This window comes from Heterocephalus glaber, unplaced genomic scaffold (assembly GCF_053883595.1).
Source record: "Heterocephalus glaber isolate CG9 unplaced genomic scaffold, H.glaber_assembly_v1.0 deba00000943, whole genome shotgun sequence".
NCBI lineage: Eukaryota > Metazoa > Chordata > Mammalia > Rodentia > Bathyergidae > Heterocephalus > Heterocephalus glaber.
The window spans coordinates 10,432,408-10,455,423 of record NW_028258175.1 but is presented as its reverse complement, the minus strand read 5'-3'; the positions used below and the strand labels follow the sequence as shown (position 1 = coordinate 10,455,423).

At 37.7% G+C, this 23,016-nt stretch overlaps 1 protein-coding gene across 6 annotated transcripts in view; it reads right to left on the bottom strand.

Annotated features, from left to right (window-relative positions):
- The window catches only part of Mrtfb (myocardin related transcription factor B), a 191,086-nt gene that overhangs the window by 152,583 nt on the left and 15,487 nt on the right, over positions 1-23,016 (bottom strand). Inside the window, exon 3 of one of the 6 annotated variants that reach the window (XM_087209143.1) lies at positions 20,908-21,069. The exons of the other annotated variants lie outside the window; for them this stretch is intronic. The gene's annotated coding sequence lies outside the window, so the exon portion shown is untranslated. The remainder of the gene's footprint in view (positions 1-20,907; positions 21,070-23,016) is intronic. 6 annotated transcript variants of the gene reach the window in all.

The window sequence follows — 23,016 nt, the reverse complement described above, 5'->3', positions numbered from 1 at the left end:
CTTCATGTAAAGCATCTCTAAAATGCACATCAAATGGGTAAAATGAATAGTTGTATATTGAGACATTTAGAACACTTTACAATTGAGTTTGAATAATAAATGAGGTCATCAGCAATATACTGCCAACTTTATAAAGCACTATGGTCTGGCAGGGCACTTTAAAATAATAAATTTACCAGAAACATAATTTGAGATAGTCAGATGTCAATTGGGAAGACTTTGGCAACATTAAAAATTTCCAATCACAAATATAACAGTATAATCGTACTCTGTTATTTTGAACCTGTGCTAGTTTTAAAGCAAATGTTAGTTACTCTACCCCTTAAAGAATCAAAGGAATTAGCAATCCATACAACTGTTTTTATCAATAGACTCTTGGTATCCCATGCCAGAGCAACAGACTTTTCAAAGCTAGCATTAACATTTTTTAGTTCTATATGTGTAATATTTCTTATTCTAAAAACAAAAAAAAATATCAAGAGCCCTACTAAGCCAAAAGAGCTCATATTTAACCAAATGTACCCAAGATAATTTGAGGGTAGACAGTTTTTTTAATGATTCCCTCCCTTTAACTTCTGTTAGTCTTCTACTGACCATCCAGAGCTATCCTAAATTATCACAATTTTGAGCTTGATTAGTAGTTTTTCTTTCTGTGCAATCTCCTGCCATCCTACAAGTAGGAATTTCTTCTAATTATCCAATGTCCCAGTGACTCAACTTCCTCAACAACAACCTTCTCATTCTCTGCACTTCAACCTCCCATAATAACAACCACATCCCATACCCCCAGATGCTTAGTTCTGAAATACCTAATGTGAATACATCCTTTCCTCCTTTATTCCTCTATATCTGTTTGCTAATCCATTCATTCCTTCTTCCTTCATTTTCTTGGTTGTTCATTTATTCTACATTCAACCAGTATTTGTAAACATCTGCTACTTACCAAATTCTGTCCTAGGTGGAGGAGAATATACATTATTAAGAAATAAAGATACAGTAACTCAAACAAAAACTTCTACTCTTGTGAGACATGTCAATAAGTAAATAAAGTACATACTGTCAAATTATGCTGAGTCTTCCAAGAAAAATAAGGCAGAAAAGGAGGTTGTGAACAGTTGCCAAATGATACTATGTCAATTGGTGGCCACAGAAGCCCTCACTCTTCTGTCCACAGAGATACAAAACTATAAGAGGTGAAGGGAAAGCTACATAGACACCTGGAAAAGGAGACATCCAGGCAGAGGCAGCAGTAATTGTAAAAGCCCCGTGGCAAGAATATTCCTGGGGCATTCTAGGCCCACCAAGCAGTCAAAGTGCCTGTTACAGAAGCAGCAAAGGAGCTAAGATTTGGAAGGGCCTCAGCAAGGGCCTGGCTCTTGCAGGCCTCTGACTGAGATAGGAATGAAAACACTGGACTGCTACTGCAGTGACTACTCTAGCTGCTGAGGTGGGAACACACTATGGCCCTGGTGTAAAAGAGAGGCAGAAGGGCCTGGGATGTGTAGCTCAGTGGCACCACACCTGCCTGGTAAGTGCAAGGTCCTGAGTTTGATTCCCAGTATGGGAGTAGACTGGTGGAAGGAAGGTCTGGCACTTACTTTGAAGACATCACTACTTTTGCAGCCTTTCCAAGTGGTGCTGATTCTCTCTCATAACCCCCATATTGTTAGGGCAGGATGTAGGGTAAGTATCCACCCAGCTCATCACCGGTTCCACCCTATTCTCTCTCTCCTCCCTGACACCTCTCGGCTTTGAATCTCCTGTCACCAGACTATTGCCCCAGCCCTCAACTGTCACTGTTCATCCTTCTTCCTTCTTCAGCTACTCACTCCAAATAAGACTACACCCCTTCAACATCCCAGCTTCACACATCTGCCCTGTGATCACATTGCCCAGCTTTCCAGTTTCCCTTCTCTCAAATTCTGAATCCAACCTTCAACTCAACAGATCCTAACACCTTTCTGCTCCTCCCTTGTCCCTTGATGTGGTCATTCCTGCTTCACGGTCACTAATTTAAACTCCCTCCATGTGTTACAGTTTATATCTAGATGCCCCACCCCCAAGCCTTATGTGCTCACAGGTGAGGCTTTTGGGAGATGACTGGATCATGAGGGCATGATACTTTTCAATGGATTAGTCTACTGATTAACTTATAGCTAAATGTGATGTCAGGAGGTGAAGCCTGGTCCGAGCAGGTGGCCACTGCAGGCATAGCCCAGAAAGTTGTATTTCCCTCCCTCCATTCTTGAGCTCTCTCTGCTTCCTGCCTGCCATGCCACAAGCTATTTCTCCTCTGCCACGCTGCCTTGCCTTGGAGCTAGCTGACTATGGACTGAAACTTCTACAAACTTCAAGCCAAAATATACCTTTCCTCCTTAGAGTTGTGAATGTCAAGTATTGTGTCTCAGCGATAAGAAAATAACTAAGACACCATCACTTCTCTTTGCACCTGTTTGGCAGAACCTCTATGCTAATTAAATCACACTTCATCCGTACCCATGAACAGGGAAAAATTGACAGGAAGGACACAACTCAGAAGAGAAATGAAGGTGGTAGTCATACAGAAGTATCTTAACGGAAGCTGAGAATATTCACGCCCAACAAGGACAGCTAAGTACACTGCCACATCTGGGCAGTTGGAGTGTGGCAATAGAAGTGCACATAATTTCTCTTCAATAGCTTCTATATTCAAAGTGTAAGGAAGTAGAGTCACCGAGTGGGAGAAAAGGACAGAGATAAAAAATGACTGAGAAAAAGGAGGAAGGAACAGAGTGAAAAGTAAATGAAGGTACAACCTCTCTGAGGGCTCAGCCCCTCCCTCCTCTAAGGTAACAATGCCAATCCTACTCTCATTTGCCTATCTAGTCTAGAACCTGGCAGGAAGTGGTGGTGAAGACAGAAAATAAACTTAAATGGATATGAGGAGAACAAGATTACAGAGGATCTTAAAAACTGCACTGAGTAGGGGAGGATTTCTGAGCAAGGAAATGCTACAATAAAAGTGATGTTTAAGGGAGATGAGACTCAGAACATGGGATGGTATGGACGGATGGGAAGGGACTGGGGGGATTCACACTGGGAATGAGATGACTTGGGGGCTGAGGGCAGTGAAGGGTAGAAGGCAAATGAATGAAGTAACCATCTTGAAACGTAATAAAGGCCTGATCAGAAGTGGGAAAAGAAAAAAGACTTTCCATGAGACAAGTGGATAGAACCTGGTGACTAGCCACATAAGTTTAATGTGTTTGAAGCCTTGGTTCTATAACTGCTACATGATGAAAGAGGTGTGGCACTGCACTGGCCAAGTCCTTGGGCTCGTAACACTAGAAAGGGTCAGGACCTCTGAGATGACAGGCGGCAGTTCCCCTGATTTATAAATGACGAAGCATACTACCTAGAATATATAAAGAACTGAAAAAAATCAGACCCCCCAAATTCAAAGACCCAATTCAAAAATGGGCATCTGAAATGAACGGACATTTCTCAGATGAAGAAGTAAAAGCACCAAATAAATATACGAAAAAATGTTCAACATCACCGGTCATTCGAGAGATGCAGATGAAAATAACACTGAGATTCCAACTCACCCCACAAAGAATGGCTGCTATCAAGAAATCAACCAATAACAAATGCTGGTGGGGGTGTGGAGAGAAAGGAACCCTTCTCCACTGCTGGTGGGAGTGCAGACTGGTGCAACCACTGTGGAAATCAGTATGGAGATACCTCAAAGAACTAGGGCTAGAGGTCCCATTTGACTCAGCTATTCCCCTGCTGGGTATCTTCCCTGAAGAATTAAAAGAATCATACCACAGCGATATATGTGCACCCATGTTCATAGTGGGACAGTTTGTAATAGCTAAAGCTTGGAAACAACCCAAATGCCCATCAACTGGAGACTGGATAAAGAAGATGTGGTTTTTTATAAAATGGAGTACTACTCAGCCATAAAGAATGAGAAACTAGAGACATTTATAGCTAAATGGATGCATATTGAGGCCATACTCTGAAGTGAAATAAATAGGACACATGTGTAAATACCAAATAGTTTCTCTAGTGTGAGAAACTGAAAGTGTAAATAAGGATTAAAATGATTAAAACAAATAACTGATAATTTGAAACAGGAAAAGGTCCAAAGGGGTAGGGGTGGTGGGATGGGAAGGGAAAAGGGAAGAAAGGAAAGGAAAAATTATGAGAAAAGAAAAAAAAAATGGAAACGAAATCTGTGTAAACAGGGAAGGGTGGAGGGGTTGAAGGGTGCACAGGTAATGGGGAAAAAAATAAGAACCAAGATTCATCATGTACAGGTACAAGCACCCAATGATAAATGTGAACATATTGTATACCTAAAATGTACCAATAAAAGAATTTTAAAAAATAAAAAAACAAAAAATAAAAAATAAATGATGAAGCAGAAGCCCAAAGAAGTGAACTGTCCCATGTCACAAAACAAGATGCTGATAGGGTTCCTTCTACTGCACCCTGCTGCCTCTTCTAGAACTCATTCTCAGTTTTCTGTTGGCCCACCCAGACCCTTAGCTGCCACTCTTCTGCTGACAAAAATGGCATGGGACCAGCCACTGCTTTGGCCCCAGCACATATCTAGTTCAGGAAGGTTAACTCTTGGATCACAGCTACAAAGCTGCTGCCCTGGCTCTATCCCAGGACCTTCCTTTCTATCTTGCCCTTTGATGTAGGCCCTGCTCACCCTCTGCTACTTTTCCAGATACAGCGTTATTGTTAAATTCGTATCTCAGAGTAGTGGAATAAATAAGACACACCCTAACTCTAAGAATCATTAATAATTAAAATCATTAAAACAATTTTGAGATTGAAGGGCAAACCCTACTGAACCTTACTGTGTCCTTCTCCCCCTACCCATCTGACTCTGTAACAGAATTTAAGCTATTTGGCTCACTGTGATGAAAATATTGAGCTATGTGGGAATCTGGTTTTGTATTCTTCACACTGTTCGCTCCTTGTACTATTGACAACAAAAACTAGACTTAGGTTCTAGCAGGGTTTCCACATTGTTTTCCCCAGACAACATCCATTAGTAAAATAGAAGTTTCTGGATAATGTCCTAGTGAATTTAGAGCCTTGAAAGAAGTTTCTATAAACACAGCTTTTAATGATCTTATGGAACACAAGCAGGAATATTTACACTGAATAGAAATGGACAACTGGTGGTCTCACTTCCCCTGTCAGTGCCAAAGACATAGGTGCTGGTAACTGCAGCAAACTGGCCATGCCAGCAGAGACGTGCAGTGCACTGTCCTCAACTATTTAAAACTTACTAATAGCTTCTTGGGTCAAGTCAACAGGTACTGCTGAATAATTTTATAACAGAAATGTTTAGGATTATTTTTTTCTCAAGGGCCGGGGATTTAGCTCAGTGGTTCTGCCGCCTGCCTCAGAAGTACAAGGACCTGAGTTCAATCCCTGGTACCAAAAAAAAAGAATATTTTTTTCTCCACTTCATAATACAAAGAGTTGGAACAATATTTTAACAAAAGAAAAAAAACCGTAATATATACCAAAACCTTCTTGGGAGAATACTGACAACTCTGTTTCAAAATCAAAATTTCAAAGTACTAGCCACTGTGATGAGAATATCACAATTAAAATGTGTCCAATGCAGGTATCAAGCCTGATCCTTTGGTTTATGTTGTGCTCATACTTTATTTCCTCTTACTATTCATTTTGAAAAAAATATTTTTACCACATGCTCTAAGCACCTTAAAAACTTAAACTGAGTACATCTGTTTGTTCAGCAGCTTCAAGATATTCTCTTTGTGACTAAGTGGCAGGTGGTGTTCAGTTTATTTTCAAGCATGAAAACTAAGCCCTTGAACCTAAGAGCGAGGAAAAGCATTCAGCTTAAAGTTTAGAAAGGAAGGAACTACACAATAGTTTCCTTTAGAACAGTCTGCTTTCTCAGCTTCCTGTATGAAAAATATTGTACTTTTATAGCAATTGCTAAGAAACAATGAAGAAATGATATACAAACCTTTAGACAGGCTTCAACTCCTGTAAAGAACAAATAACTTATTCTAATAATTTTTATATTTAAATCAAGCCAGGAATAGAAAAAGAGACTGATAAAATAAAATAGAAATGTGATACAAAGCTTAAAATAGATTCTAAAATTTCAGATTACTTATAAAAAGATTCACTTTTTTTTTTTTTTCAGAAAATGAGAGACATTAATTCTGGCTTTAAAAGTCCCAAATACCAAGCTACTGTATTTGGTAACAGAGATGATGGGGAAGGTTTTTTTTTGTTGGAATAGTTGCTGCTATTGTTGCTGTGAAACTGTTTTGATTAAAACATAAGCACACATATAAAATTTATTATTAAACACAGCTTTTCCTACTAATAATTATTTTTAAAACAAATTCTCTTTAAAAATAAAGTACATTAAAAATCTTTTATCTGAATGGGGAGAGCAGCAACTGCCTAGGTGTACAAGACTTAAATGTCTTCTCCCAAACTTCTACAAAGTGGCCAAGTTCCCAGCAGTCTGCTTCCATGGCCTCTCTTAAAACAAACATATACAAAGCCCAAAAGACAACTATGTTGTCCACTGGCTCTAAATTCTCTCCCTGCACAATTCATTATGTTACTATTATTGATTTACAAATTTTCCACCAAAGGTTGCTAAAAGAATTTAAGCTTATAATGAAATTCAACCTTGCATTCTCATAGTATTCTTTCCAGAATGCTACAAGTTCATTACATTCAAATATGCAAGATTCACATGTGGTACAGAACTCCATAAGCTTGTTCAGGAAATAGCAATATAGGCATGAAACACTATAAGTAACTCAAGGTCTCCTATGTTATTTAACCCCAGTTCTTTATATAATCTAACACCTGGCCCAGCAGTTGTTTTGAATTCAGAGCTCTGAGAAGCATGCGACCCCGGTCTCAAAGACTAAGGCCAGGTAGACAACAGCTTGACTCATTGGAAGCTCCAACCCTAGGAGAACCACGGTCCACTGCCATGGCCTGGGCCCATGGAAGTAAAGGGGTCCTGAGAGGAGAGGACGTGGTAGGATCAGAAGGTGATAGTGGCCAGTATCTGGATAGAGCTCAGGGCTTCCTGTCCTTCCCTGGGACCAGACACTTGGAGGAGACAAGGGAGCTAGGAAGCTGTGTTAGACCAAAGGTAGTATATCTTTTCAGATGTCTTCTTCCAGGGGTACCTCACACCCAGGAACTTGGCCTTTTGGCACCTTCCTCTCCAGCAACTGCTGCCCACATTTCCCACACTTACCTGTTTATCTTCACTTTGCCACCTGTGTATCTAACCTTGGTTCTAGCACAGTAGCTGACAGAAGGCAGTCATTTTTGAACTATTTGTTGGAGGCCAAAATGAAGTCTTTTTTAGTAGGTTCTTGCCTCCTGCCCTAACTGTGCCTATCTCCTATTATATGCCTAGAGCTCAGTCCTTATGTCAGATCAAAAACTGTCAGGAAAGGATATGCTAAACCCTTTCATTCTAAAAGGAAAATGGCAGATATGTGGTTGACCTTCTCAGTGGCCCTGCAAAATACTAGAATTTCAATGACCTAGATGTGAATGGAAGAAATGTCCTATGTAGTACCCAGAACCAGAACCACATCACAGGTGCAATTGTTTCCCTCTACAACTGGCACGTCTACCGCACTGAAAAGCTTTTTGCCTTTTTTTTTTTTTTTTTTGAGTTGGTCTAATAGCCATCACTGTACTGTTCTTTCTCTGTGGTAACCTATGCCTTGACCTTCTCAAAAACAGTAAATGGGCCACATAAGCAACTATGCTACTTTAAAAACTGAACACTGGTACACAGAGCCATATAGTACAGTTGGATACATAATTTTACTCTATTTCATACTTGCCCATTTCCATTTTCAGTTTAGCTGGAAGCTGCACAAAGATAGGAGGTATGTGTACTTCTCTTCACTTATGCCTAGCCTGATGCTGAGCATATATTAGGTATTCAAACAGGGCACTCTAAGTAAGATTTATAATAAGCAGCATGGGCAATGTTTTAAAAACACAGTATACTCATTCCTACAAAAGCAATCAAAATCACCAGAAAACTAGAATGAACAATGATAGCATTGTTGACGCTAAAATGCAATTCATGTTTACTTAGAGCTTACTAAATGTCAAGCTTTGAGCCAGGCTTCTCATTTAATCTGCAGAGCAAACCCATGAAGTTTGGAGAGGTTAAATAACTCATTTACATTCACAGTCAAGTGGGGCAGCTGGCATGGTCCAAAGTCTATATCCAACCAGCCCATAACTTTAAAAATTTCCCCCAAATACTTCCTAGCAGTATGACTAAGAAGTACAGTGAGTTAAAAGAACCGATTTAAATTAACTCTTCACCTATTAGCCATACCCAGGCAGTTTCCCCTTTGTCGGAAAACCATTTTCATCCCAACTCCCTGTCCATCTAGCAAATTCCAATACATCCTTCAAATCACCTAGAGTTTACCCTGACTTTCTTCCACAGTACCCCCTACCCCCTCTCACCCTACTCCTGACCCCCCAAGGCTGGTGCATGCTGCCCTGCCTGGTCCATGGGTCTGTTTGTTGTTGCCAGGAGAATCTGAGCAGGTTGAGACTGAGAACCTTGGCTTTGTAGCTGGGCGCCCAGGACTTCCTCAAAGCAAGTGCACGGTAAATGTCCTTGAAGTACTTGTTGGAGTAGGATTAAGAGTCTCAGTTTGCAACATCTGTCTTTCACAGATCAGTATCAAGATCTACATTATAACTTTCAATAATTTAAATTTGTTTCCATAGCAACTAGGCAAAGTGCCCCTTATAATACTGGGGAAGGAAAGCTCTACCTTAAGGTTCAGCCCACTGCAACACTTCATAATCATTTGCTTTTGTTCTCAGGGTGAACAGGCAGAATGACAGCATTTAACTTTCTCTACTTCTCTAAGAACACTGTAACACTCTTAACTTTGCTGATAACAATAAAACTTGTATTTTCAAACTAAACCAGAATTTCCATTAACAAAAAGATAGCATCTCATCTGTGCGAACAATGTAACTAATTGGGACCATAGTTATATTTCAGACCCTGAAAGACCAAAAGATGTAAATTGTGACATTTTATTTTTAAAGTAAACATCATTTCTTTTTGACAACTGACCTTTTATAAAAGATGTCATCAGCAATTCTATAAGGAAGAGATCAGAGGAGAGACCTCTCTGGGCTAATTTAAAACATGACATAAATTAAGCAAGGGGCATGGGGCCTTTCAAGGTCTCTACCAGCTGTTATTTTAACAAAAAAATAAAAATGGGGTTAGTTCTGAAGAGCTAATAGTTTTAAAAACAATTGTAAATGCAGAGAAATGCAGTTGCATTTGTTTAGAAAAAATATTTGTAATTCTAAAAAGCAGATGGATTGGGTGAGTAGGATTCACTTTAGAAAACACAAAAACTCTAAGTAACTTCTAATCTGCATATGACCCTTAATTTCCTTGAGGTCTTTGAGGCAGAAAAAAATGATTCCCTACTGAAAATGGTATTTCTCACAGTTTCTCACCTAAGCCACAACCAGAAGAAAGGTACCATTAACATCTAACCCTAACCCCATGCTGAGGAAAGCTCAGAACCAGGCTTCCCAACTCCATGGTTGGGGTACTGGTCCCACCACTATCACAACTAGCTGTTAACCACCCACCTCCCTTGCCTATTGCTGTTCTCTCCTCTACAAAATGCAGGGGTTGAAAATGTTTTAATTTTGAGAATAAACCTATCAAAAAAGTAGGTTGCTCTTTCAACCACATTTTAAAAGGCTCAGCTTACTTTTTTTTTTTAAAGAAGAGCTAAAATAACAATAGATCCTTTGCCCTCATGGTCACTGAAAATAACTTCTCTATTTTTTCCTTTTGTTTCTTCCCTTACAATTGACCACCAGTTATACTAATGCCTCTAGGGAAAAAGCTGTTAGGTATTTTTCAAAATCCTAAATATAGTATCTTGATTCTGACTGGAGAGGAACTCAACCTTCTAACAGAGATGAGAAGATGTTACTATAATATTCTATTCCACCTATACAATAATCAGAATTAAGCCTTTTTAATGATAAAAATATTTTTCAAACTTTGAACTTGTGTTAATTACTTCCTAAAGATATTACTAAGTAAGACTTTTCAGGAAGATATTGATGTAAATCTTTGTAACAGTTCTCCCCTTTCCATCTCCAGATTTTCCTTCTATTCAATATCTTGTCAGACATCTGTCAATACTGTTACAGCTATAGTTACCATGATCACTGTACAGTCTTAATAGAAATTCAAGTAGGTTCATCCCTAAATCCAAGAGAGCAACTGTGTGCAGAATTACTCTTGGCATATTCTAACTCTTTTTTTCACAATACAGTAACTGAAAGACAGATCTGCAGCCAATGTAAATATACTTTCAGAACTCACTCTTTAGCTGCAGTTTCAAATTCATTCATAGACTTCAACCATGTAAAGTATCTCAGATATCAACATCTCCAAGAAGGCCCTCTTCTCCCACTGCTCACAAGCCAAGCACCACACTATGTATTCTCCATGATCTCTACTTGCCTCTACCATGTTTATTACACTGGAAGAAATAGAACACAGGCTATGCATCTTAATGTTATGACTTCTCTAAGCTTCAACATCTTTCTATCTTAGACAGGAGACAGTTTAAACAGACCTTTAAAGGCCAGAAGTGGTGGCGCATGCCTATAATCCCAGTACTTGGGAGGCTGAGGCAAGAGGACTACCATGAGTTCAAGGCCTGCCTAGGCTACATAGCGAGACCCTGTCTCAAAAATAAAATAAAATAAAATAAACAAGCCTTTAAAGAATCATACTTTACCCTTAAAATTGAAAAAAAAATTAACTAAAGAAAAAAATAATTAAAATTATACACAGAGTAAGCAAGGGGAAAAGAAAGTAACGAAGAAAAGGCTATAATATCAATGAAGCAGAAAAATGAGAAGGGCCAGGGATTTAGCTCAGTGGTGCCATGCCTGCTTGGCAAGCACAAGATCCTAAGTTCAATTCCTAGTATGAGGGGAAAAAAAAGAAAACTGAGAAAAATTAATTAAAAGCTGGTTCTTGGGCTAGAAGTGGGCTAGCTCAGTGTTACAGTGCATGTGCACACTTAAGACATGCAAGGTGTGTGCACACATACACACACACACACACACACACACACACTCTAAACATGATTGATAAACTTCCTGTTGAGGTATTAGGGGAAAAAAGAGACGACATAAATTACAGTACCATTATTGAGGAAGAGAGAGGTGACATCATCATAGATTCTAAGATATAAAAAGGATATAAGGGACTATTATGAAAAACTTAAAGCCAGTATATTCAACAACTTAGATGAAGATGGCCAAGTCCTAAAAATGTCAAATTCACTCAAGAACAGGTACTCTGAATTGAACAGTTATGAATGTATTTAAAAACTGGCCTTGTAGTTTAAAACTCTCCCCTCAAAGAGAACTCCAGATCCAGAAAGCCTCACTGATGAATTCTAACACACATTTAAGGAAAAAAAAAATAATACCAATTCTATCCATTTTCAGAAAACTGAACATGAGGAAATATTTCCAACTTCTTCCACAAAGCCGGCATTAACCTGATTTCAAAAGCAGACAAAAACATTGTAAGCAGTTGTTATGCCCCTCGCAAATAGATGGAAAAATCCCAAACAAAATTTTAACAAATTAAATTCAACAGCATATAAACAGAACAACAAATTATGACCAAATGAAGTTTATGCTAAGAATGCAAGGCTAGTTTATCATTCAAAACACATGTAAAGCAGGGTACAGTGATAATTGTAATCCCAGCTATTCAAGAAGCTGAGGCAGGAGGATCACAAGCTTTGAGACCAGCCTGGGCAACCTAGCAAGACCCTAGCTCAAAATTTAAAAAAAAAAAGGTCCGGGGATGTAACTCAGTGCTCCTTGGGTTCAATCACAAGTACTACCAAAATCAAAACAAAAACAAAAAACCCTCACAACGTCAGTCCCATTTTAACAAACAAAAAATTAAAACCATATGGTCATCTCAATAGATACAGAAAAACATATAACAAAATCCAACATCCTTTCTTAGTTTAAAACCAAAACAAAAAACAAAACAACAAAAACCCCTCTTAGGAACTGAAGAAAACATTCTCACTGTAAAAGGAATGCAAAAAAACCTACAGTTAATATCACATTAATAATGTAATGCTGAATATTTTTCCATTGATATAAGGAGCAAGACAAGGATGTTAAGTCTTACCATTCCTATCCAACAATATGATAGAGATTCTGCCTCAGTTCAGTAAAGTAAGAATAAGCATTCAAGTGAAAAAGGAAGAATCAAGCTGTCATTGTTATTTTAATTTATTTTATTTTTGTGGTACTAGAGATCAAACCCAGGGCCTTGTGCATGCTAGACAGGTGCTCCACCTAGGCCCTCACAGTCTGTCTTTATTTTTATGTAGAAAATCCAACAAAAATGTACTAAAACACTACTAATAAGTGAATTTAACAAAGCTGCAGGACATAAGATGTACAAAACTGAATTGTCTTTCTATGTTAGTAATGAACACTTTGTATTTTAAAGTTTTAGAATATTATTTATAACACTCAAAACATAAAATATTTAGGATGAATCTAAAAAGATGCACAAGATCTGTACTTTAAAAGATTGCTAAGAGAAATTTTTAAAAATCTAAGCCAATGGGGAGAAATAATATATTCATGGATTCAAGACTCAATGTTGTTAACAGATAAATTCTCTCTCCAAATTAATCTATATATTCACTATCAATCAAAATCCTAGCAAGCTCTTTCATATAAATTGGTAAGCCAATTCTAACTTTCAAGTGGATATACAAAAGCCCAGAATAGCCTCATGAATTCTACAAAAGGAATAAGTTGGAGGAGGAATACCATTATATTTCAAGACTCATCAAGCTACAGTAATTAAGACAGTATGGTATTGGAGTAAAACAAGTATTTGATCAATGGAACAAAATAGAGGCCAAAACAGACCCACATATGTGGACAGCTGATTTTTTACAAAGGTATAAAGGCATTCAGGGGAGAATGGCTCACTTTATTTTATTTTTTTGGTACCAGGGATTGAACTCAGGACCTTGCGCTTGAAAGGCAGGGGGTGGAACCACTGAGCTAAATCCCCGGGCCCAAGAATGGCTCATTTTAACAAATGGTGCTAGAACATATGTTCTGTATCTTACAACAACAAATAAAAATTAACTCAAAATGGGTTATACACCTAAGTATAAAACCTAAAACTATAAAACTTTTATAAGGAAACATAGGAGGTAACCTCTGCGATTCGGAGTTAAAGAGTTCTTTGAAAGACAATTAAAAGAATGTGAAAGACAAGTCACAGACTGGGACAAGATACAAATCAAAAATCTGATAAAGAATCTGTATCTAAAATAAAGAACTCTCAAAATTTAAGAAAACAACCCAATAAATAAACATATAAAAGATGTGACACTTTACTAAGGAATGAAAAGCCCATGAAAATATGCCGGGCACCATGAAGGAAAATGTGAATTAAAATCACCAGATACTACTATGAATTATTAGAATGACAACAATCTAAAAGGAATAACCAACCATACCAAATGAAGACACAGAAGTGAAACAACTGAAATTTTCATGCACCGCTGGCAAAATTTAAAAGAAACAACTTAGAAAACAGTTTGGCAGTTTGTATTTTTTTTAAAGTATACATATCCCTACCATCTAACTCCTAAGTAGATACCTAAGAAAAAGAGAACGTATGTTCAAAGACTTGATTGTAAGAATTCAAATGAGTATTATTCCTAGGAGCCCAAAACTGGGAATACCCAAATGAACATCAACAATGAACAGATATATAAAGTGTAGTATTGTATATCTATACCACAGAATAATTTCACCACTAAAAAAGAAAAAACTACTGATGCACCCAACAAGTACATCTCAAAATATTTATGCGGAATGAAAGAAGCCAAACAAAAAGAGTACCTAGGATACAATTCCACTTATATAAAACCCTAGAACAGGCAAACTAATTCAGAGTGACAGAAAGCAGATCAGTGGCTGCTTGAAGATAAAGGCACAGGACCACAGGGGTAGGGTTACAAAGTGGTACAAAGAAATCTGGGAGAGTGATGGGCACATTCATTTACTTTATTGTGGTGATGGTTTCATGGATGGACACACGTCAGAACTAATTAAACTATACACTGTAAATGTGCAGTTAGTGTCAATTATACATCAATAAAACTGTGTTTAAAAAGAGCAACCTGAATTTTATAATATCCATTTAAAATTATCTCTATTTCACCAGCATCTTAAGACTCAGTCTAGCAAAGCAACTGATATTAACTCCTTCAAATATACCTTTTCCTTTGACCTTTATACTATATAAACACAACTGTAAAAGTAAATTATTGTTGGATGGAAAAGTGAACAAACTGGTCTCCCTGGACGGCATAGTAGTTTGTTTTCTGGCTTCAAATATGCCTGAATGCTTAACTAAACTACCGGTACTGATGCTCGGTCACTCAATATTGAAAACATTACTCCTGTAGGCTGCCCTAAAGCAATCCATTAATTCATATAAATAATTATTGCACATGTACTCTATGTCTGGTACTGCTGTAAGTGCTGGACTTCACAGAGAATGGCCAGTACCAAACTACAGAGCTATTCTGTGTCTTCTCTTGGAAAAATCTGTAAGGTTTTCATCGCTGTACTTAACACAAAAACCAGCAAGGGAAATAGGCTACAGACAAACTAGAACAGTGACTCTGCTAATTCAAAGTCAGAATGACAATGTATCTTTTACTACAGTAAATTTTAAAAAAATTTATGGGGATTTAGCTCAGTGGTTCCGCTGCCTGCCTCGCAAGCACAAGGACCTGAGTTCAATCCCTGGTACCAAAAAAAAAAATTTAAACATTCACCATATTTTCTTTCACATTTTATACTTGGCAGCTTATCAAGGGCATCCATCTGAAAACCTACCATCTTTATTTCTCCTGCAAAGATACTTCTTTTTAGGCTTCTTCTCTAAAAGAATCTAATAAGCACAAGTGATGGACATAAAAATCCCTTGTTAGAGATAAATGTAAATGACATTTCCCTAAAAATAGTTACTCCTCTAAATTTTTCAATCTGCCTCTGAACTGTCATATTTTGTGTTCTCAAAGGAATAATTTTACTAAACAATAAGCTTTTAGTGACTTTTGACATAATAATCCCCTGCCACATGTGCTGAACACAGACCCAATTCATAGCCACATTAAACACTGCTAATGTAGTAAGTGTTCAGTAACCATGGCATCCCAGACCACAGGTTCTAAGAGCATAGTTTATAAATATTCTCATTTCCATAGAGAAGCAATATCCACTAAAGAAAAGATGAAAACCAAACCACAGTCTTTGGTAATTTTTCTATTTTTTTGTTTTTCAGATTTTTAAAAGTGAAAATGGTTCCATCTTAGATATAATGGTTAAAAAAAAGTTTATCTTGCAGTGACATTCAACAGCTAAGAGTTAAAATTATGAAACTTTACCATCTCACCTCCACTACTGACTTAAAGTAGTGAAATAATGGTGGCTGTAGTTTGAATTCCACTCAAACTCAGGACCAGTCTGTGGTTCTTCATGACACTTACACTATCAATCACTGCCCTACCACTACATTTTACTTGGCAGAAAAACACAGTTCCATGGCCTAACATCTACTGGCAATTGATCACACGCTTGGCACTGTACTAAATACTTTATATGCACAGTTCTGCTCATTCTTACAACAATACTGCAATGAAGCATTTTACACATGAGTAGTGTTACTGACCTTAAGTAACTTGTCCAAGATCACTAACAGCACAGAGGACATCTTGAACCTTTTAGTGGGGAGTCACCCAAGCCAGGGCTCAACAGAAACCACATCTGCCTAAGAATGCAAACTTATCTCAGCATGAGCACCTGGTACTACTTAATTATTTTTAATACAGTTATTATTCTCTAATGCATTTTAATCTGTCTTAGCATGAAGAGAAATGATATAGTGGCAGGGCTGGATGCATACAACCATTTATCTTCCATGCACTTGTTTTCAGGTAGCCTTTGTTACTCTAATCCTTCAAAGTCAGGCAATATTTCTTTCGTAAAAATGCCTTGACTATTTTAGACCTATGAGATGGTCTTACCAGTAGTGCTGATTACTCCTGACCATGTTTAACATGGCTTTCAATATTTAAAACAATTCTGATTTTAAATGATAACATGGTTATCACATAAGCAAATAACTAGTGTAAAGTTGTAACAAATTGGATATATAATCCAGTAGTATATCCCTTTATTTCTCCATAAAAGATTCTGTATCTCATTAATGATGACATAGAAGAGTGTTCATTTCAGTGCTGGGGATCAAGCCCGACCTTGCAAATGCTAAGCAAATGTTCTAAATGTTCTACCACTGAGCTATCCTCCAGCCTGGAACAGTAGTCTCTGAAGGGTGCTCCTGGAGCCCCAGTAGAGTCCAGTCTCCCAGTAAAGCTCCCAGAGAGAGCCTAGTCTCCCAGTAAAATCCCTATTTTACCTGCTTTATATACTGACAAATCATGAACACATCTGGAAAGTTTACATAAACCACACAACTTACACTCTTTTAGAATTTCTACACACTATTTTGCTATCTTAGAGACACAAAATAAAACTTAAATTCAGACTTCCCTAACATAGGACCAAGAACTAGCTCAACGGTTTCTGCTTTTTATTCTTGTCCAATAAGAAAGACTATTCAGTTGATAGCATAAACAAGATCTGCCAGCTAATTACAGAAACTATAGGCAAAGCACATTAGAAATGTCTGTTTACATACACTTTGTTTTTGTTTTTGTGGTACTGGGGCTTGAACTCGGGTCCTTGCACTTGCGCAGCAGGCAGCAAAACCACTGAGCTAAATCCCCAGCCCTTTACATACACTTTGTATACATGTATACATATATATATATTTCACTTAGAGTCACTTATCAGTCTTTGAGCCTAAATTCTATACTTGTAAACAGAAGTACATTTCAATTGTTCTACGCTTTTATACTCAAATTCTTCCCTTAGATTAAATTTAGACAGACAAAACATTTGAATTTGTCAACAAACCCCCTCTTCAGTATCTGCCAATTATTTAATGCTCTTTTTGAAATTCTATTAATCAATCACTGAAAAACCCCAAAATTAAATGAACAGAAATACTGTGAAGGCCGGAGATTTAGCTCAGTGGTTCCACTGCCTGCCTCAAAAAAGCGCAAGGGTGGAATAGATTAGAAGATGCAGAAACAACTTCAGACATACTCAGCCACCTCATCTCTGACAAAGGAGCCAAGCACCCTCATTGGAGGAAAGATAGCCTATTTAATAAATGGTGTTGGAAAAACTGGATTTCAACCTGCCAAAGATTAAAACTAGACCCATACCTATCACCATGCACTAAATTTAGATCAAAGTAGATTAAAGATCTAAATATTAAGACAGAAACACTAAACTTACTGGAAGATAAGTTAGGTAGAACTCTTGAAGACATTAGCATAGGAAAAGACTTTATGAACAAAACCTCAGTAGCACGGGAACTAGCACAAAGAATCAACAACTGGGGTCTCATCTTATTAAAAAGCTTCTGCACTGCGAAAGAAACCACCAACACAGCTAAGAGACAACCTACAATATGGGAAAAAATTTTTAGCAGCTGTACCTCAGACAAAGGTCTACTATCTAGAATATATAAAGAATTGAAAAAAATCAGACCCCCCAAATTCAAAGACCCAATTCAAAAATGGGCATCTGAAATGAACAGACATTTCTCAGACAAAGAAGTAAAAGCACCAAATAAATATACGAAAAAATGTTCAACATCACCGGTCATTCGAGAGATGCAGATGAAAACAACACTGAGATTCCACCTCACCCCACAAAGAATGGCTGCTATCAAGAAATCAACCAATAACAAATGCTGGCGGGGGTGTGGGGAGAAAGGAACCCTTCTCCATTGTTGGTGGGAGTGCAGACTGGTGCAACCACTGTGGAAACCAGGATGGAGAGACCTCAAAGAACTAGGGCTGGAGGTCCCATTTGACCCAGCTATTCCCCTGCTGGGTATCTTCCCCGAAGAATTAAAAGAATCATACCACAGAGATATATGTGCACCCATGTTTATAGCGCCACAGTTTGTAATAGCTAAAGCTTGGAAACAGCCCAAGTGCCCATCAACTGGAAACTGGATAAAGAAGATGTGGTTTTTTAAAATAAATTGGAGTACTACTCAGCCATAAAGAGCAAGAAACTAGAGACATTTATAGCTAAACGGATGCATATTGAGGCCATACTCTTAAGTGAAATAAATAGGACACACATGTGTAAATAACACATAGTTTCTCTGGTGTGAGAAACTGAAAGTGTAAATAAGGATTAAAATGATTAAAAAAAATAATTGATACTTTGAAATAGGAAAAGGTCCAAAGGGGTAGGGGTGGTGGTAGGGGAAGGGGAAAGGAAAGAAGGGAAAGGAAAAACTATGAGAAAAGAAAAAAAAGGGAAACGAAATCTATGTAAATAGGGAAGGGTGGAGGGGTTGAAGGGCGCACAGGTAATGGGGAAAAAATAAGAACCAAGATACATTATGTACAGGTACAAGCACCCAATGATAAATGTAAACGTACTGTATACCTAAAATGTACCAATAAAAGAATTAAAAAAGAAAAGAAAAGAAAATCTAGCCAAAGCAAATCCCCAGGTACTAAAAAAGAGAGTAACATGAAATGTCAAGGGTGTTGCTTGAATATTTTATAAGATGGGAATATGCATCACCAGGGGATAGGGGAGGTCAATTTCACCAACACTGTATATGGAAATGTCTGCAATAAAAGAAAACTTTTCAACTTTGTAAAAAAAAAAAAAAAAAAGCGCAAGGACCTGAGTTCAATCCCCAGTACCAAAAAAAAAAAAAAAAAGAAATACTGTATAGGAGTATGCAAAAGTGATCTTGCTTTAAGTGGTGCATTAGATGGACTCTCACAAGTCCAGAGGCCAACTGTACAAGAGATTCAGGTCTCTCTCATCAAGGCCCTGTGTTTAGCACCATCTATGTAAGAGCTGTTTACTCCCATTCTGAAAGCTAGCTTGGGAAATTTTCTATCTAAATGATACTACCTTTGGTGAATTTATTGGTAAAAGCAAAGCTGATTACTTCTTGAATAAAACCATTTCAGAAAATAGAATAAACTACACTATATCAGATGCATTTTAATTACTTTTTCTACAAGCTGATAAGGGTACCTCCAGAAATCAATAATCTGTCATTTCAGCACTGCAACTGGTTTTAAAAGTAATATGATTTGTAAGCATCTGTGATCTTGGCCTAGAAATTGTCCATGTAATTACTTAAGTAACCTAAGCACAGGATTCAAATTCAGGATTTTGATCTCATCATTAAAATTAAAAATGTATTCTCTTTCCTAGCCTTTAGTAGCTTTGTTGAAATTCAGGGTACATGATGTCTTAGTCTATTTGATATTTGTTCAAATTCTGAGAGAATAAGTATTAATCTACAATTCAAATGAAAATGAGTTATTTTTAAATAATCACAGCAATATATTAATTATAACAATATAGCAATTTAAAAACCTGAGATGTTATAACTTGAGTTCTTAGAAATGTTCTATTAACTTGCTAGTTTTTAAGAGACACCAGCCTGTATTTGAAGCCAAATTTAAAGAAAGTTCTTTGGTAAAAACTAGACAAATAAAATTGCTCACAACTCTACTGGCAAGGGCAAAAAAAAAAAAGATTCTTGGCAATAAACAACATTAAAAAATATAATCAGCACTCCATATCCACTGGTTGTGCATCCATGGATTCAATCTGACTACAGTCAGATTTTTTTTTTTTCTCTTTGTGGTACTCAGGACTGAACCCAAGGCCTTTGTACTGAGCTACACCCAAGCCCTCTTTTTATTTTGGGATGGGTTCTAAGTTGCTAAATTGCCTGGCCTGAGCTTGAACTTGCAATCATCCTGTCTCAGACTCCCAGACTGCTGGGATTACAACTATGTAACTCCCAGAATGCTGGGTATTGAATGCATGGTCAACTTAAATTTGCTTTTATTCTGTACATGTACTGGCAATTTTGGTCATTATTCTGTAAATGATACAATATAGCAACTATTCCCACAACATCTACATATATGAAGTATTTAAAGTAGGCTCCAGATGATTTAAAGTATATGGGAGAATGTGTATAAGTTGTACACAAATATTACATCATTTTCTATAAGGGACTTGAGTATAGATCTTGGAATCCACAGGAGATCTGGAAATAATTCCCCAAAGACACAGAGAGATGACCAAATACGTAATTTATATAATATTGTGTCATCTGGCAGGGTGGTAGGACAAAAGTGTTTAGCCTTCAAGGGCAATACAACTGTACTTATGCCTTAAAATTTTAAAAGACAAACCAACCACTTCTCCCAAGTGGGAACATACTATTACTACTTTATATACAAAAGCAATTATACTTTTCTAAAATTTAAATAAAAATTGTGGCATATCCAAGCTACCAATACTTTGGTTTTCCTGAATATGGAGGGAAGACAGGAGTTGGAAGCATACTCATCTCAAAATTAAAGGGTAAAAACCAAAGTCAAATTCCATTTCTAGACTAGTGTTCCAATAGTTATTAAGAGATAGAAATCAGGAGTCAGATTTCAAAATGCCAAGATTTGAAATCTGCAACTCATTTTATTTTATATAAAAGATGAAACTAGGTTAATACCTGTTATTCAGAATATAAAATTATTGAATATAAAATCTTGATATAAACTGAATTCTTACTTTTAAGGTGAACTTCTAGTCCTTTCCATTCACAAATAAGACTTGATTTATTAAGTTCCCTGCTTTGTATCTCCAGAGTTGATCAAAGCACATTTTCTTAGTACAATCTGTATTGTTCCAAGTGTTTTATAAACATCTCTCTTGATAGTTTACAGGAGTGATCTGAAATCATATCCAATGTTTCATTCTATGAGTCAGTTATTCTTATAAGGAAAAAGAGTTTCTCTGTCTTTATCACTTTTATTTCCTTCTCTATCATAGGTCTAATTCTAATCTGTCTCAAAAATAAAATGAAAAATCCACTGGCAGGAGTAATACCAGATAATTACTGGTATTAAAAAGCAGGCAGGGCAAAAGGTTAAAAAAAAAGGACGGCCAGGGATTTAGCTCAGTGGCACCACACCTGCCTCACAAGGGCAAGGTCCTGAGTTCAATCCCCATACCAAAAAAAAAAAAAAAAAAGGAAAAAAAAAGAGATAGACACAATTTCATTACTTGGACATGAAAATTACCTGTACATAATATGTGAACTTTTATAAATGTCCCTTAGCCAGTGACAGTAACTCTCAAGGACTATCAACCCTCTATCCCTCCACTAATTCCTTAATCTGTAATTTGTATCCTCATCTGTGAGCCAGAGGACCCATAGTTACCGGCAGGCATTATTTTATAGACTCAGACCCAAAACCATGTGCTGACTATAGTGTACTAGGTTTTGGAGAGTCAACGAAAAGAAAATAAGCCTTGTCTTTGAAAGGGTTCTAATACTAAAGAACTCAATCAAATAATCATAAAAATATGCATGCAGTTATGTCCCAGACTAAAAGTGGCCTAAAACAGACCTCTGTTTACATCCTACATTCTGGCCGGCTCACCCCGGAATCTCACTGTTGGATAGAGATAGTGCCATCGTAAGCTACCAAAGCCACAAACTTGCAAGGCATTCTTGACCTCGCACTTCCTCTTTGGACCTTAACAATCACCTAGGCTGGCTCAAATTCCCAGAGTGGATATGCACAGATGGCTCTGCTGGACAGTCCTTCCCCGCTCCTGAGAACTCTCGGCGAAGGTGATAGACAAAGCCAGGAGTGCTCCTGGAACTTTAAAAACTACAGCTGGGAGCTCTTTCCTTCCTCTTGTTGGAGAGTGTGAAGATGGGCCTTGCCCTGTGGTCATGAGTGCCACTGCTAATTCTCAAAGTGCCTGAACTCAACCCAGTTTCTGCACCACTTCTGTCCTTTTGCAATTTTCTCCAGGAATCTTCCAACTAATCCTCCTTTTAATTTAGAATAGTCGGAGTGTGATTTCTGTCAACTTGAAGCTGGGTTTGCTGACTAATATATCTCCTACAGACATCCAGCCTCTGTTTTCTCCATCCCTACTAGTGCACTAGTGTAGGTACTCATCAGCTCTTACCTAGACTAGTGTCACAGCCCAACAGTCTCCTGTCTCTAGTCTTCACAGCAAGTGTTCGTAAAATAGAGTGACCTTATCACATCTGCTCCCCACTAGACTCTTCAATGGCTCCCGTTAACCGAGGGCAAAATTTAAATTCCTTAACACGATATATCCAACTCTCTATAATCAACCTTCCTCTCCAGCCAAATACTTGTTACTCCTTGCCTCACAGTTTATGTATGCTCTGACTACATGAAACTACTTGGGCCTAGGCTCAGAAACATGTATCTCAGAAACATGTATCCAAACTGAGCTCATTGTGGGCAGGACATTGTCTTTGCTGAAAACGAAAATGGCTTTCTTTAGGCTCTCTTCCACGCATCAAAGTCAGCACACCTATGTCTACCTTTTATTACATCAATAATTCTAAATATGGCTGCTATAAATATCTGATGCCGGTGTACATGACATATACACAGCAATAAGTAACCAAAAGAAAGATTCACAGACTATAACAAGAAGCTCTGGTTACCCACCTATCTTTATAGAATGAGCACCAGCATCAACTCTCCTAGGAGATATTCTCACCCTGACAGAGGACAAAGCCCTTCCTCCTTTCTGCGCACCTCCACTACCCTCCACTGAAGCTTCTGGTCTGGCATGTGAGCTCTGCTGCAAACGGGAAGGGGATCTAGAGATGCACGGAGGATG